The sequence below is a fragment of the Pan troglodytes genome, chromosome 1 (genome assembly GCF_028858775.2).
Source record: "Pan troglodytes isolate AG18354 chromosome 1, NHGRI_mPanTro3-v2.0_pri, whole genome shotgun sequence".
NCBI lineage: Eukaryota > Metazoa > Chordata > Mammalia > Primates > Hominidae > Pan > Pan troglodytes.
The window spans coordinates 85,871,041-85,887,708 of NC_072398.2; the positions used below are offsets into that span (position 1 = coordinate 85,871,041).

Genomic DNA, 16,668 nt, shown 5'->3' on the forward strand with positions numbered 1-16,668 from the left:
GTTTACTCATTGAAGTAATTTCTGGGAAAGCAACTTGGAACAGACTTTAGAGGATTCTGTGTTCTGTTTCTGGGTCTTCCTTTGTTAAAATGGCAAAATTATAGCTTTGGAGATGATAGGCTTTATCTTCTTCTCTCTGTAGACCTCAAGCTGTTTCCAGTTAATGCTATTACCAAATTACTCATTGACTTGAAGTACATCTCAAATTGACAACAATAGTGAAAAAGGCAATAGTAGAAATGTTAGCTCTCAGCTATTGTGTGCATACAATAGGTGAGAACTATACTAAATCCTTCTCATAGGTTATTACATTTAATGTTTAACAAAACTTAAAAGTAAACATTTTAATTCCATTTTATATTAGAGTTTAAGTATCTTAAGCAAAGTTACACAGTGAAGGAGCCAGTCTTTTGTTTGATTCTAAGACTCATGTCCTTAACCAATACAATATTCTATCTCTCAGATTCACTGAGTCTTTGCCAAACCAATGTGTGTATGTGTGTGTGTGTGTGTGTGTGTTGTGTGAATGCGTGTAAATGCCTCCTCCTTCTTTTTTTTTTAATGTTAATTTCTGGGATACATATGCTGAATGTGCAGGTTTGTTACAAAGGTATACCTGTGCCATGGTGGTTTGCTGCACCTATCAACCTGTCATCTAGGTTTTGTTTTTTTTGTTTTTTTTTTTTTTGAGACGGAGTCTTGTTCTGTCGCCCAGGCTGGGGTGCAGTGGTGCGATCTCGGGCTGCAAGCTCCACTTCCCGGGTTCACGCCATTCTCCTGCCTCAGCCTCCCGAGTAGCTGGGACTACAGGCACCCGCCACCAAGCCCGGCTAATTTTTTGTATTTTTAGTAGAGACAGGGTTTCACTGTGTTAGCCAGGATGGTCTCGATCTCCTGATCTCGTGTTCCGCCCCCCTCGGCCTCCCAAAGTGCTGGGATTACAGATGTGAGCCACCGCGCCCGGCCTGTCATCTAGGTTTTAAGCCCTGCATGCAGTAAGTATTTGTTCTAATGCTCTCCCTCCCCTTTACTCCCAACCCCTGACAGGTCCCAGTGTGTGATGTTCCCCTCCCTGTGTCCGTGTGTTCTCACTGTTCATCTCCCACTTATGAGTGAGAACATGCGGTGTTTGGTTTTCTGTTCCTGTGTTAGTTTGCTGAGGATGATGATTTCCAGCTTCATCCATGTCCCTGCAAAGGACATGAACTCATTCATTTTTATGGCTGCATAGTATTCCATAGTGTATATGCACCACATTTTCTTTATCCAGTCTATCATTGATGGGCAGTAAATGCCTCCTTCTATGTATAAAGACACCTATACAAATGTATCTTTGCACTTCTGAGTGTAGAATGTTTGCAAACACATAGTAAAACTATTACCACTCACGGTGAGTTGCAGTTATAGAAACTCCTTTTATTCTCTCTTCCCCACAGTCTAACGAATACTGCTTTGCAGAAGTAACTTTATTTTAAACAGATCTGATCACGTCACTACTGCCCTCAGAAAACGTTAGAGGTTCCCTATAGAAAATGTAATGAAGCCTAAATTCCTCAGCCCTCTGTCAACATTTCCCCTGCTGAACTTTCCAATCCTATATTTCATCACATCTTCCCTCCAATTCTAAGCTCTTCTCATAGTAGGCTACCATCATTCCCACCAATATACACACAATTTCCTGACTGTGCACCTTTTTTATGCTGTCCCTTCTGCCTGACATTCAATACTTGTCCTAAGTCTTAAATATCTTTTAAGCCCCAGATGAAAACACTTAAGAACAGAATCTGCCTTATTTTCTCATTGAATATTACATTTGATTATGGTGTGTTTCAAAGTTTGCCTTAGAGCATAATACTCATTTGTGTATGCTTCTATCTTATCTCACAACTCTCTTCCACCTGTGCTCCTTTCAAGCATGAGAACACCTGGTTTATTTGGTATTTACAGTTTCTTGCATAATGCTTAACAGATGCTTAGAAAATGTTGGTTAACTTGAAGCAAATATTCGCCAATGTTATTTATTTTTATAACTACTTCATTCCACCAGTGCAAAGAATGTACCTATGCTATGAAATGGCCAAAATGTAAATATTTTTCTGACATATTTTAAAAATATGCCATGTTTGATCCATTATCTCTCTATCCTCAAGGAGCCACTAACTCAGATGTTTACGTCAAAACTTTTATAGATCTCATCTATAAGACATGAATGAAAAATTTTAAAAACAAGTTATTATTTTCAAGAAAGATCTTTCTATAAAATGAAGAGGTTTAATTCAAGGTCTCACTTCCTTTATTCCAGTGCTAGCTGTGAAATGTGAAGAAGTAGCCTGAGGTGCTTGAGATTAATACTCTACGGACAATTAATCTAGTTCAATCTTGAGCATAGAATACTTAATACAAGTACTATACTTATGTAGCCATTCATTTTCCTAACAAAGACTGATTATATCCCCAGGAAGTCAACCACAGCTCTCCATCACTTACAGCCACTGGCCAACACTTCGTCTCCAGTGAAAATATTGTGTCTTTTTCTATTTTAAATATTTTTATCTTATTTTTATACACGAATATCTGTGTATGTCACTGTTCTCTATCTTAAACTAAACATTTAAGAATGGAATGGCCATACCAAAGTCTGGTCAGCCTGATCATTTCAGTCATTTTAATTTAAAGAATGAATTGGATCAGCAACTTAATGATCTGAATTAAGCTGGTTTGGAAATCATATAATGTGAGAATAAACGACCGTGGGTTGCATAAGTGTGATCCATACCTATCTGGAAGGAAACCGTAAACCAGAATAACCATAGTCTGAAACATGGGGTGGAAAAACAATTTTATCACAAGAAAATATTTTACTCCAAGTTTCTTCAGGTAGGGGAGGCCCTTCTAGAGAGAGACAAAATGCAACTATACATAACAAGAGTTTAGAGCAATGGAAGAGAATCTCCCAGCTATGTTCAGACCAGAAGATAATATATTTCAAATAAGCCACAGAGGTCTTCATTCATTCATTTAATAAGACCTGCTCTGTGCCAAGCACCATTTTAAGAACTGGGGATACAGTTAAGAACAACAACAACAAAAATCTGCCATTATTAAACTTACATTCTAATCCAAGAAGAAAATAAATAATCAAATGAACACATAATACAATATCAGTTATTATAGAAGAAAAGTAAAGTAGGGTAAATACATCTAGCCTTTGGGGATAAGTCAGATAACAGAATTTCAGATAGAGTGGTCAGGGGTCTCTTACCTGAGGACAAGTTAGCAGAAACCCAAAGGAGGCAAGGAAGCAAGCCATGAAGAGATCTTGGCAAGAGTGTTTCAGGCAAAGAGAACAAGTACAAAGACTGGGTGAGAGTAGTTGGCGGGTTTGAGGAACAACCAACAAAGTCATGGTGCCTGGGGCTATAGGCGTGTGCCATCACACGCCTTAGATACATTCTGACAAGTATATTCACCCAGGTAACCATGACCTCAAACAAGATACAGAGTATTTCTATTTTGGCCTGGTGCAGTGGCTCACACCTGTAACCTCAGCACTTTGAAAGGCAGAGGCTGGAGGATCACTTGAGTCCAGAAGTTCAAGATCATCCTGGGCAGCATAGCAAGACTCTGTCTCAACAAAACGTTTAAAAATTAGCCAGGTGCAGTGGCATGCACCTGTGGTCCCAGCTACTTGAGAGACTAAGGTGGGAGGATCACTTGAGCCCTAGAGTTTGAGGCTGCAGTGAGCTGTGATCACAACACTGCAGCCTGGGTGAGAGAGTGAAACCCTCCATCTCTCTCTTAAAAATTTTTTTTTCCAATTATCCCTAAGAGTTCCTTCGTTTCCACTTCCAGTCAATCTCCACCCTGCCTCCTGATGCATATGGTCTAGTTTTTTTTTTTTCCCCACCATGAATTAGTTCCACCCATTCTAGAACTTCATATGAATGAAACCGTAGAGTATACATTCTTTTGGTAAGGCTTTGTTTGTTTACTATGTTTTTGAGACTTATTTATGTTTTTGCATACACTATTATTCTTTTTTTAACTGCTGATTAGTTAATATTCCAATGTATGACCATTCCGTAATTATTTATCTATTTTTCTGTTGGAATTCATTTGAATGGATTCTAATTTCTGACTATAATGAATAAAGATATTATTTTATATAACTCACTGTGTTGATATATCTTTTCATTTCTTTTGGTAAATACTTAGAGTGGAATTGCTGAGGCATAGGGCAGGTGTATTTTTTCCTTTTAATGAAAAAAAAACCCTGCTAAACAGTTTTCTAAAGTAGTTGTACCTTTTTTCAAGTTCTTTTGAGGCACTCATTTATTTATTTTGGAATTCAGATAAGAATGAACACATCATAGACAGTCATTGTACAAAGTAATCCAGTTATCTCAATTGAAATTAATAAATGTTTTTGTTTCCAGATAGTTAACACTTTTTTCAGATCAATCTTAGTGCCATGTTATGCAAAAACTAAATTTTAAAAAACTTCTAAATAGATTAAGATTGTAGAAGCCAATTATGCTTTTCTCAGTTGGAACTATTTCAAAATAACTGTTTCAGTAATATAAATCAGATCAAGAGGAGGTGAATTTCAGTTTACTTCCTGAAATATAATTCACAAAATAAGACCTTTATCTTTAAGAGGTCCTTTAAGCTGGCTTTTATTCTGCTGTGATTTCCAAAATCTAACTAACAGGGAGAAGAAAAAACTAGCCTTATTTAAAATGTTCTGCCTTTTAATGGCCACCAGTTTTAGGTCTTCTTTATGCCATTTAGAAGTGAATCTTTTTCCATTTGGTAACGCTTTTTTTTTTTTTTAAGAGACGGATTCTTGCTCTGTCACCCAGGCTGGAGTGCAGTGGTGCAATCTTGGCTCACTGCAACCTCCGCCTCCCAGATTCTAGAAATTCTCCTGCCTCAGCCTCCTGAGCAGCTAGGACTACAGGCACAGGCACAGGCCACCACGCCTGGCTAATGTTTTTTTTTTTTTTTTTGGATTTTAGTAGGGATAGGGTTTCACTGTGTTGCCCAGGCTGGTCTCGAACTCCTGAGCTCAGGCGATCCACCCACCTTGGGCTCCCAAAGTGCTAGGATTACAGGCGTGAGCCACCGCACCCAGCCGGAAACCGCTTTTTTCCCACTGTTCTCCCAGCTGTTGTAATACAGCCCCAATTTCTTTCCCTGAAGAGATCCCCACTTTCCTGATGTCATGACAGTTACAGGAAATGGGATTCACCGTTGCTGCATTTCCTTTCAGAGACAGTGCTCTCCTTGGTACCTCAGTAGCTCACATACATGAGTAGTTGCATCATGTTCCCTGGAACCTATAATGAAGTCTTGATAGAGTTTCAATGGTTCTGAACTATCTGTTGCTTTAATTAAATCTTTCCTATTTTTAAACATAAATAATCCAAGACTTTTCTTTTTTTGTGCAGTCTTCGACCTCAAATCCACTTTTGCAACATCGTCCTATCACTTGAATAATGAGGCAAAAAGAGTCATTGACTTTGGTGAAAAACCTTCAACATTTTTACTGACCTTATTAAACTCTTCTAAACTTTAATTAGCAGATAAACCTATGTAAGGAGCCACATCAAGATAAGGGGAATCAAATGATTTACATGGTTACCAACAAAAATTTTTTCAGTTCCACCCAAATCCTCATTCCTGATATTCCACCCAAGCGTTTTGCATTTTCTGCAGTTTTTACAAAGTTTCAGGACCATGGTCACCAGGTTGCTCTACAGTTGTCCCATAAAAGTGTAGGAAGGTCTAGCTAAGTTGGGAAGAATATTAAGAGGAAAGTTCAAACTGTGCTAAGTGGAAGCTCATGAGTTTCTTATTTTAATTTAGCAATCAACACTCTGAGAGTTTCTGCAACTCCTGGAGCATTTTGGAAATTTGAACTTGAATATTGCAGCAATTTTCATTTTTAGTTAAAAGAAAACATTTGGATTTTGTTCTAATTTATCCTGTTCAGATTGTGGCAATTAATATGATTTTGACACTGAATTCTTTAAGGTGTTTGGACCTTTCCAAATAATGTTATTTGCAGTTCCTGTTATTATTTGCAAGGATATATGTAAATAATTATAAGATTTAATTAGTAAGAATATTTTATCAGCCAGTCGTGATCTGTAACAAGTATTTTTAAAAAGCCAGTACTCCTATAAAACCTGAAATATCTTAAAATTATAAGATAATCCTCTTTTATTTCTGTTTGGCATGTCCAACAAATCTAACTTTCTTATTTTTTAAACCATAACCATTAAAGTCATCAAATAAGGTATCATTAAAATCTAAAAACACAGAATTTACAGGGACAGCCCTGTGTTCAGCATCTTTCTGCCGGTCAGTTGTGAATTCGACTTCAGCATATCATCCGTCAGTGGCAACATCAATCTGTAGTGTAGTAATCTTAACATTTTCTTTGTGAAGCCTGCCAGTAATTGTTCTGTGCTCTTCTCCTTTGTTGTTTCTCATCCAAATCCTGGTTGACTGAGACATCGTCTTCATCTGAGTAGGAGTGGCAGTGTTGGCAAAATCTACATTTCCAGGCTTCACTCCATTGAATAAACCCCCCACTGTTCCTACCTTCCTGCTTTTTTCTATTTTTTTTCTTCTTCTTTGAGACAGGGTCTCTGTCACCCAGGCTGGAGGGCAGTGGTGCTGTCTCAGCTCATTGCAACCTCCGCCTCCTGGGCTCAAGTGATTCTCTTGCCTCAGCCTCCCAAGTAGCTGGGACTACAGGTGCACGCCACCGTGCCTGGTTAATTATTGGATTTTTTGTAGAGACAGAGTCTCACCATGTTGCCCAGACTGGTCTTGAACTCCTTAGCTCAAGCAATTTGTCCATCTTGTCAGCCTCCCAAAGTGCCAGGATTACAGGGTGAGCCGCCACACCTGCCCCCTCTGCTATTTTTAATTCATGATTCTCTTTCACAAGTAAATTGTCAAACTGGTCAATCCTTCTGAGAAAAGTGACTGGAATTCTGGAGACTGCCACTTCATTGTAAATAGATGTTGCTTCGGAAGGCAGCCTACTCCAACTACAGCTCAATGCTGGCCTGTGCCCAGGATACATGGGTCTCAGCATCTGGAGAGTACGTCAGCAGCCTCACAGGGACCCCGCCGATGCTGCATCCATGTTTCATTCCCTTCAACAATGTTCCAGAGTTCTGGTTCTTCCACATCCTCTCCAACATTTAGTGTCATCAGTTGTTTTAAATTTTAACCTTTTTTTGTAAGTGCATAGAACCATCTCATTGTGGTTTCAATGTGCCTTTTTTTGACACCTAATGATGTTGAAACCTTTTTCATATGTTCATTGGCCATCTTTTTTTTTTTTTTTGAGACACAGTCTCACTCTGCTGCCCAGGCTGAAGTGCAGTGGTGCCATCTCAGCTCACTGCCACCTCCGCCTCCCGGGTTCAAGTGATTCCCCTGCCTCAGCCTCCCAAGTAGCTGGGATTACAGGCATGTGCCACCATGCCCAGCTAATTTTTGTATTTTTAGTAGAGACGGGGTTTCACCATGTTGGCCAGGATGGTCTCGATCTCTTGACCTCGTGAGCCACCCTCTTGACCTCCCAAAGTGCTGGGATTACAGGCATGAGCCACTGCACCTGGCCCATTGGCCATTTTTATATCATTCTTTGTAGAGAGTCTGTTCAAGGGTTTTTCCTATTATATTGCTGGTTTGTAGGAGGTATTTATATATTCTATATAGATTCATATAGGTTATACAATTTTCTAACTGTGAGGGAAAGCCATCAGAAGGTTTGGAACAAGGCAAAGCCAGTAGTTTAGTTATGCAGAATTTGCACTGTGCAATTTTAGGGGCTGCCATTCACATTTATAGTCATCATAGGTATGTATATTTGTTACAATTTTCCTTGATATAACAGTATATATTAAGGAAGAAACAATTTTTTTTTCTAATTCACTCAGAAACACCACTTGAGATAATGGTGGACCACTGCCATAGATCTTTATAAGGATTATTTTGTCTTTTGTGTGGATAATTAACTATGAGGAGGCAAGGAGAAGAGGTCATCCAAGCAGAAGGTTGAGAGTGTCAATGAGGTGTTTTGGGAAATTTTGTTGTACTTTTTGCTTTTAGCTGTATAACATATGAGAAGAAAGAGGCAATTTAAATTAGTAGCTATTCAGTTTCTAAACAAAATTTAGAAGAAATATGAAGGGCCCCAATTATGCTAGATTGGAAGATGAAACTTTTTCACATCTCCTGTCTCTCTAACTGATGTAATATTCTCAAAGTAAGAGATAGCCTCAGAATCTAGATCAAATCAAGGGCAAGACTATAAACCTTTTGTTAAAATCCTTGAAAAGATTCATGGCTATGCTTGCTAGACTCTCTTAGCTTGGCAAAAAAGCTCCTGAGAATTTTAAAGGCATTGTCCTGACATGATGTCTAAAGTAGAGAGAAACCTGCCCAAAAAATGAATTGTTGGAATGGATTTTGTCTTGTAAAATGAACTATAACCTGATAGATAATAGAAAGCTCACAAAGTTTTAAGAAGTAAGAGAGTTGTATTATATTAGACTAAAAACATCAGAGATACTACAAAATGAAAGAGACTTCTTGGCTTCTAACTTTCTACAGGCTGAAAGTTTGCTGAGAGAGCTACTCAGCTGCCAACACAGCCATTGCTTATGAAAAAAGATGTTCCAGAGGGTAGAACCAAGACCCAGAGCGAGAAAGACCCAGATGGGGAAAAACAAGAGATGAGAAGAACCATGGGTTAGGGAACTATTAATACTTTCAGGGATTAGAACTGGGCCCTAATAAAGAAATAGTCTCTACTGTGGAAGGTGAAATTAGCAACATGTCCGTGGCTGGAGGTAAGAATTTCTATAGACCAGTTATTCCATGATTTTCTTGTCCTTCCCCTTTTGAATAGGAGTGTTTGTAGCCAATATCCTACTACTTTTTCAACATTATATATTGTATGTATTGGAGGAGATGATGTCATTTTTGTTCAGAGGTGTCTGGCTTAAGAGGAGTGGTATCAGAGAAGATGTGCTTGAGAAACTACATCCAAAGTGCCTCATCAGTATCTGGACCGGATTTATATGATGAGATCAAGAATTTTAAGCCTGATGCTCTGATTGAATGAGAATGTAGAAGGGATATGAATTACTCTGGCCTGAATTGGCTGTGGTAGATTGTTTTCAAAGATGGCTGCAACAACTCCGCATATTCTGCATGCCCCTCCTCCTATTTGGAGAAAGAATTTTTATCCCCTGTCCTGAAGCTGGGATGTCCCTGTGAATTGCTTTGATCAACAAAATGTGGCAGAAGTGATGGTGTACAATTTCTGAAGCCTGGCACAGTGATATCTTGTAGTTTCTACCTCCAATCTTTTGGAACAGTTTCCTGAGGCTGCCTAGGATGAAAGAAAACATGGAGAAAAAGGCTGAGCCATTAGCCAGAGCCAACTGACAGACTTGGGAGTGGAACCATCTTGGGGTTCACAGCTCAGCCAACCCTCCAGGTGAATGCAGCCCAGACAAAACCAGCCAATTCATAGAAGTGAGAAAAGATAATAGATTGTTATTGTTTTAGGCCACTAAGTTTTTGTGTGTTTTATCACACAATAATAGATAACAAAAGCAGAGGTTGATTTTGTTATAAAAAATCTTTCATCAGAGAAAACTGGCTCAGATGGCTTTACAAACACATTCTATGATCTTTATGGAGGAATAAAACCATTCCATATGAACACTCCCTAAAATAAAAGAGGAAGGAACACTTAAAGTCTAGTTTTATGATATCAGCAAAACTGTGATGTAAATAATGAACAAGTACATTTCTTATAAGAAAAAAAGCATTAGTTCACTATTCCTCATAATTATAGGTACAAATATTCCTAAGAAAATACTGAAAAATTGAATCAGGCAATATATAAAATGGAAAATATTTCAGTACCAAGTGGTACTGTGCATTATAAGAATGCACAGTTGTTCTAGGGGAAAAAATATTATCATCTCAATAGATGTGTAAAAATTTGAAAATCCAATGCCCACTGATGATTAAGAAGTACTAAGAAAAATAGAAATAGGAATTTTATCTGGTAAAGAACATCTATAAAAATTCTACAGCTAATAGAATGCATTCTCTCTAAAATCAAAAACAAGGCAAGCATATGTGATCTTATCCCTTCTATTCAGCATTGTGTTTGAAGTCCTAGCTAGCAGTAGGTCAAGAATCAGAAACAAAGGATCAGGGAGTGGAAATGAGTAAGTACTGATTGTCAGGCCCCTGAGCCCAAGCTAAGCCAACATATCCCCTGTGACCTGCACGTATACATCCAGATGGCCTGAAGCATCTGAAGATCCACAAAAGAAGTGAAAATAGCCAGTTCCTGCCTTAACTGTGATTCCACCATTGTGATCTGTTCCTGCCCCACCTAACTGATCAATTGACTTTGTGAAAATACACCCTCCCTGCCCTTGCGATAATGTACTTTGTGATAGTCCCCTGCCCTTGTGAATGTACTTTGTACGATACACCCTCCCCACCCTTAAGAAGGTACTTTGTAATATTCTTCCCTCCCTTGAGAATGCACTTTTTAAGATCCACCCCCTGCCTGCAAAAATTGCTCCTAACTCCACCACCTATCCCAAACCTATAAGAACTAATGATAATCCCACTACCCTTTGCTGACTCTCTTTTTGGACTCAGACCATCTGCACCCAGGTGATTAAAAAGCTTTATTGCTCACACAAAGCCTGTTTGATGGTCTCTTCACATGGACACGCATGACACTGATTATTGATTTAAGTATTTATTTTAAAATAATGTGGCTGTTTACATTGAAATTTCCAAACTCCCACTGGAAATTTTTAAAGCAAAGGAATAGCCTCCTCAATGAATGGGAAAGCTATTTGGGGAAAGTTTAATGAGGAACAGGATGCTTACATCATTTTAAAACATCTTTTATTACAGATCACATTAATTACAAAGAGAAAAATGGGAAAACCCCATAGATCTCATTTTAATCAGGTGGTCAAAGTAATGTCATCAATGACCAGACACACAGTGACACAAAGTTAATGTCATTAATCATGTACCTCCTGATATGATGCACAGAGAAGAAAAAATATCACTCAAGTACTGCTCCTGTTCAAGATTCATAATTAAATCTAACCATGGAGAAATATTTTTTAAAAATCCAAATTAAAGGAAATTCTAAAAATTGACCTTTATTCTCCAAAAATGTCAACATCATAAAGGTTGAAGAATTAGAGTCATGACAATAATGAAATTGATCTTGGATTGGATCTTGAATAAGAGGAAAAAAATGACGTAGAAGACATAAAATGTGAACATAGGCTGAATAGTAAATAGTATTATTTTATCGATGTTACATTTTCTAAATGTGATCAATATACAGTGGTTTTAAAAGAGACACTCTGTTTTTTTCATTTGGGTCTATGCTATACTTCATACTGGAAAATTATTCTTATTTTCTCCATCTATGCATTTTCTGCTGATCTTCAAATTCCTTGTAGAATTCTCTCTTTTCTGAAACCTGTTCTGATGACCCTAGCCGACAGGCATGTCTGCCTCCACAGGATTCCTATAGTATTTAATGTATGTAACACACTATTACATTGACTGGTAAGTTAATGAAATAGAAGGCACAGCATATTAACAGATTGAAGAGACAGGGTTCTGTACCTGGGCATGTCTTCTATTTAATGACATTCATTTCTACCTGTTACTTGACTCCCTTTCCTCCTTGAGACATTTCCTCCTTGAGAGATTTCCTAATCTCTGAAGAAGCAATCTACAGTAATATATATGCAAACTTCAAACCACAGCAAATATTTCACCCAGACTTATTGTGTATATAACTACATCTCCTACAAAAAGTGTATACTTATCTTTAAGAGTGTGGTGAACAGTATACCAGAAATATATCAGATATACATTATTTGCTTCAGAAGGCACAGGAAACTTTCATTGAGTATGAACAGTGAATGAAGAGACACTAAGGTTGTGTGTCTCTGCTCATCACAAATAAGCAATTCAGAAAATTGCTTCTACTTTAAATGGACAATTGACAAATCTTCATCCCATAGCCTTCTAGCAAAAACTATCAAAGAATTAGAGTGCTATATCTTAAGTATAAGCAACCACTTAGTTCAGTGCCCATCCTTCCCCACCCCCGCCATCTTTGCATTTCACAAGAAAACAAAACGAAGCAATGGAGTCCTAATAAAAGTAAATTAATCACCCAAGGGTATACAATTACAGGGAAAAAATGGCTCTAGAGTCCAGGTCTCATAACTTCTGGGGTTTTTTTTTTAATTTTCTTTGCATATCAGCCTCTCTGATTTTACTCTTAAATACAGAAACTACATTATTTGGGTTATAGCAACTACTGTAGTAGTAGGAGTACTTTACTTCTGCACATATAATGATAACAAGGAAAGGTGGAAGGCCTGCTGTTTCCCAATTGCTTTGAATGAAGTAACAATTTTAACCCTGAAGATAAGAAAATGTTCTATTTAGCCTTTTTTTTTTTTTTTTTTTTTTAATTTTACCACTTGTTTCTTCCCAGGACACCAGATAAAGAAGGACTAATAAGCATAAATGGTCCTGGGGACTCTAGGACAAGGGCTTGGACAAAAGGCAACAGTACCAAATAAGTTCAGTTTATTCTCCATCACACAAAACATTCCTTCAGGCTTACTCTAGCCTTATGCTTACCACTGGACTAAAAATAGACCCAATGTTTATTCCTGGAACATTGTTTAGTTTACTATTGTTAAATTCTCCAGGCAAAGTGTTTTTCCTAGGAGATTACTTCTGGGGATCGCAAAAGCTAAGGTTCTCCTGGGTTACTCCTGCAAAACATACTGCTCTCCTAGTCCCTAACATGATCACAAACTCTTGTCTTTTTCCAATACGCAAATTTAACAAGCCAGCTGTCATTTCCATGCCTCTGTTTTCTTGCCTGTAAAATGGGAATAATAACTGTTCTGGTTATTCCATGGGTTTTGTGCAGCTCTAAGTACATAAATGTGTGCAAATGCACAGGATTATTACAGTTGTCAGAGTCCGCCAAGAGGTAATGTTTTTCATTTTTTATTGTAATTTAATATTTAAAAAAGAGAAAAATGTGGGAAAAGTTTCTCTGAATGTTATCTTTGTACTTTTAGCCTGTCCCTCTGGTCTCCCACAGCTTCTGACATGCATGCAGTTTCTCTCACTCCACCTCCACTCTGCTGTATTGGCCGGAGAATGGTGCCTGACTTGACTTTGCCAGTCAGACAAATGTCAATCACTTGTGCAAAGTCCATTTAAAGTCTAGTGTTGCCATCTTATAATCAATAATGGGAAAAGTGACTACAAATGGGATTGAATTTTTTGTAATGTGTCTTTGTGGATTTTTTTAAAAGGACATCTGATTAACATATCCTGTTACGCCTCTTATGTGGCATATAGAAACTTGTTACAAATAACCAGACAACTGTCTTAAGAGGACCCTATTCTAACTAGTCAATGTAGTATGCACTTCTTTTTATATAAATCCAATATGCTCTGAGTTCCTGAAGGTTAATCATCAGGTGTTATAAATCTTTTATCCTTTACAGAGTTAATTAATGGCAAAAGTAATTTAGTGGCAGAATAGTATCACTGAATAAATTGTCATCAGATACTGAATTTTAGACTGCTTTTAAAAGTACTACAAGAAAGGAATGAGTTGACACAGCCTTCATTAATAGTCAGGTATGGCCAAGGTGTGGGTAGAGTCAATAAAGATGAAACTGAGTTAAACAAATCAGCCTATGTGGACTAAATCCACCAAAAGCTTAGTATCTTACAACTAAGGTAACCACCCAGAGACAAAGTAATAATAGCTCCTATTGATGTTGTTAGCATTATCACTATAACATTTTTTTCTTTTTTTGGCCTGGCTAATAGGGGAGAAAATAGGATTGAAAAAAATATTGACTGTATACCTACTATGTTCCCTGCTCTCCTTTCAATGTTCACAAAAATCTTATGAGGTAGAGAGGGAAATTATGGTTATGTTAATATGAAGTACAAAGATCTCTTTTCCATGTCTTCAACCCAGGTCTTTTGACTCCCAGATCAAAATTTTGAATTTTGTCTCTAATTATAAACATCTCCTCTCTCAATGCTTTTGATTAAGAAATGTCACGAATTCACAATCAATGGTGAAAGCCATGAGTTTGATGGAGTATTATGACCTTAATTTACAGAGGAATAAATTCAAGTAAAAAGAGATGAAGAGAGGCTTGTTTCTAATCAGCCAACAATTAGATGTAAAGCCCGGGTTTATTTTATTTATATCATTCACTCATGTAGTTATTAATTTGGTGAATATTTGTTAATGACCTACTATGAGCCAGGTATCTGGAGGATGCTGGGAATCTAGAAATGAATAAAAGGAATGGAAGTCTCTGCCCTTAGGGAACCCAAATGTTAGTGGGAGTAATCAGACAATAAAGCAGGAAGAACGTAAGGAGAGTATTGTGTATGTGTTGAAATTTTAATTAGAACCATAGGAAAAGTCTCACTGAAAAGCCAATATTTGAGTAAAAGTCTGAAGGAGGTGAGAGAGACAGCCATGTAGCTATCTGAGGAGAGCATTCCAGGGAAATGGAACTGCAAGGGCAAATGCCCTGAGTTACAGCAAAGAAACCAATGTGGTGAGGACAGAGTGAGAGGAAGGGGAGTAGAAGACAGAGTCAGAGAGGTAGCAGTCATTGGACCTAGGGATGGAGGGAACATATGTCAGTCTTGAGACTTTGAATGTTACTACTCCAACTTTGCCTGATGATATGGTTTGGCTCTGTGTCCCCACCCACATCTCATCTTGAATTGTAATAATCCCCACATGTCAAGGGCAGGACCAGGTGGAGGTAATTGGATCACAGGGGAGGCTTCCCCCATGCTGTTCTCATGATAATGGGTAAGTCTCAAGAGATCTGATGGTTCAATAAGAGTTTGGCATTTCCCCTGCTTGCACTCATTCTCTCCCCTGCCGCCCTGTGAAGAGATGCCTTCCACCATGATTGTAAGTTTCCTGAGGCCTCCCCAGCGATATGGAACTGTGTGTCAGTTAAACCTCTTTCCTTTATATATTACGCAGTCTTGGGCAGTTTTTTATAGTGGCATGAGAATGGACTAATACAGTAAATTGGTACCCATAGAATGGGGCACTGCTGTAAAGATACTAAAAAATTTGGAAATGACTTTGGAACGGGTAACAGGCAGAGGTTGGAACAGTTTGGAGGACTCAGAAGAAGACAGGAAGATATGGGAAAATTTGGAACTTCCTAGAAACTTGTTGAATGGTTTTGGCCAAAATGCTGATAGTGATGTGGACAATAAGGTCCAGGCTGAGGTGGACTCACATGGAAATGAGGAACTTCTTGGGAACGGGGGCAAAGGTGGCTCTTGATATGCTTTAGCAAAGAGACTGGTGGCATTTTGTCCTTGCCTTAGAGATCTGTGGAACTTTGAACTTGAAACAGATGATTTAGGGTATCTGGTGGAAGAAATTTCTAAGTGGCAAAGCATTGAAGGGGAAGTAGATGATGAAAGTTTGGAAAATTTGCAGCCTGATGATGCAATAGAAAAGAAAAACCCATTTTCTGGGGAGAAATTCAAGCCTGCTGCAGAAATTTACATAAGTAATCAGGAGCCAAATGTTAATCACCAAGACAATGGGGAAAAGGTGTCCAGGGTGTGTCAGAGACTTTCACAGCAGCCCCTTCCATCACAGGCCCGGAGGCCTAGGAGGGAAAAATGGTGTCCTGGGCCGGGTCCAGGGCCCCCTTGCTGTGTGCAGCCTTGGGACTTGGTGCCCTGTATCCCAGCCACTCCAACCATAGCTAAAAGGGGTCAGAGTACAGCTCAGTCCATTGCTTCAGAGGGTGAAAGCCCCAAGCCTTGGCAGCTTCCATGTGGCGTTGGGCCTGTGGATGCATAGAAGTCAAGAATTGAGGTTTGGGAACCTCCACCTAGATTTCAGAGCATGTGTGGAAATGCCTGGATGTACAGGCAGAAGTCTGCTGCAGGGGCAGAGCCATCATGGAGAACCTCTGCTATGGCAGTGAGGATGGGAAATGCGGGGTTGCAGACCCCACACAGAGTCCCACAGGGGGACTGCCTAGTAGAGCTGTGAGAAGAGGGCCACCATCCTCCAGATCCCAGACCCTAGAATGGTAGATCCACCAATAGCTTGCACTGTGCACCTAGAAAAGCTGCAGGCATTCAGTGTCCCCCTGTGAAAGCATCCTGGGGCAGGGCTGTACCTTGCATGGCCACAGGGACGGAGCTGCCCAAGGTTGTGGGAGCTCACCTCTTGCATAAGTATGACCTGGATGTGAGACATACAGTTAAAGGAGATCATTTTAGAACTTTAAGTTTTAATGACTGCCCTATTGAATTTCGGACTTACATGGGGACTGTAGCCTCTTTGTTTTGGCCTATTTCTCCCATTTGGAGTGGGAACATTTACCCAATGCCTGTACCCCCACTGTATCTTAGAATTAAATAACTTGCTTTTGATTTTACAGGCTCATAAGTGGAAGGGACTTGCCTTGTCTCAGATGAGACTTTGGACTTGGACTTTTGAGTGAATGC

The 16,668-nt window shown here is 38.8% G+C and overlaps 1 pseudogene; it reads right to left on the reverse strand.

The window, feature by feature from the left end:
- Positions 1-5,068: 5,068 nt before the first annotated feature.
- Positions 5,069-7,111, reverse strand: LOC100611112 (CCA tRNA nucleotidyltransferase 1, mitochondrial-like; annotated as a pseudogene).
- Positions 7,112-16,668: the final 9,557 nt, after the last annotated feature.